Consider the following 1,358-nt stretch of genomic DNA (forward strand, 5'->3'; position numbering starts at 1 on the left):
GGGGGGGGGCGTAGAGTCTCACTTTGTTCCCCTCAGTAGAGTGCTCTGGCATCATAACTTGTTGTTGTGTGTTCCTTGGAGCTTCTGATCTGGGGACGCAGGAGAAAGAACTGCAGACGGAATGAATATTCAAGGGAGACCGGGACCCGCTCTGGTCGGCGGCCCTGCTAAACTTTACTGATTATCTTATATACTTTCCAACATTTAGTAAGAATTTAACACATATACAAAGAAGTCAAGTAACATGAAGAAGCAACCATTTAAGATTACAATTTAACGTGAAGGTTGAGGAACACATATACAATTGATTTTGTTTAGAGTAAAACATTTTGGAGCCTGGTTGTCAGTCCTCGCTCGCCCAAGGTAAACTTACACATTATAATGCTAATGAAGGAGGAAGACAGAGAATAGAACCCAATGCTCCAAGACTGGTCTATACATCCTCCAGCTAACACCTCAGCTGTTTCTCCACACCTCCTAGGGAGAGTCACTCTACGCATTCCTGCACATCAATAGGCAGGTGTAGAAGCTCAGATCCTCAAGGAAATGCTTCACAGAAACAATCTCCGGAGGGAGCACATTGAGGCGAACTACCATGTCTTGAGCAAAGGGATCTTATCTCCTACAATAACTCGCAGCAACCTCAAACTCTTGGGTTCAAGCAATCCTCTTGCCTCAGCCTCCCGAGTAGCTGGCACTATGGGCGCCCACCACAATGACCAACTATTTTTTAGAGATGGGTCTTGTTCTTGCTCAGGCTGGTCTCCGATTCGTTGGCTCAAGCCATTTACCCACTTCAGCCTCCCCATGTGCTAGGATTACAGGAGAGAGCCACTGTGTCTGGTCACTCATGAAAAGTTTTTTTATTTGGCCGGGGCGGGTTTGAACCTACCACCTCCAGTATATGAGTCGGCGCCCTTACTCCTTGAGCCACAGGCCCTGCCCTCATGATAAGATTTTTATCAGAGGCCCAGCCCGGTGGCTCACGCCTGTCATCCCAGCACACTGGGAGGCCAAGGTGGGTGAATTGCCTGAGCTCAAGGGTTCCAGACCAGCCTGAGCCAGAGCGAGACTCCATCTCTAAGAATAGAGACATTGTGGCATGCGCCTATAGTCCCTGGTACTCGGGAGACTGAGGCAAGAGGAACCCTCGAGCCCGAGAGTTTGAGGTTGCTGTACGTCACAGCACTCTACCCAGGGCAACAAAGTGAAACTATCTCAAGAAAAAAGAAGAGAGAAATAAAAAAGAGACTTATCAGAATGTTTTTTCATCTAATATCATTAAAAAAGTCAGAGACACTTCTTCCAATTCCTCCATACACCATCTTCACATTTAAGTACCATACACTGTACATTTG

Source organism: Otolemur garnettii, unplaced genomic scaffold, assembly GCF_000181295.1.
Source record: "Otolemur garnettii isolate 467f Iridium unplaced genomic scaffold, OtoGar3 scaffold00114, whole genome shotgun sequence".
Classification (NCBI taxonomy): domain Eukaryota; kingdom Metazoa; phylum Chordata; class Mammalia; order Primates; family Galagidae; genus Otolemur; species Otolemur garnettii.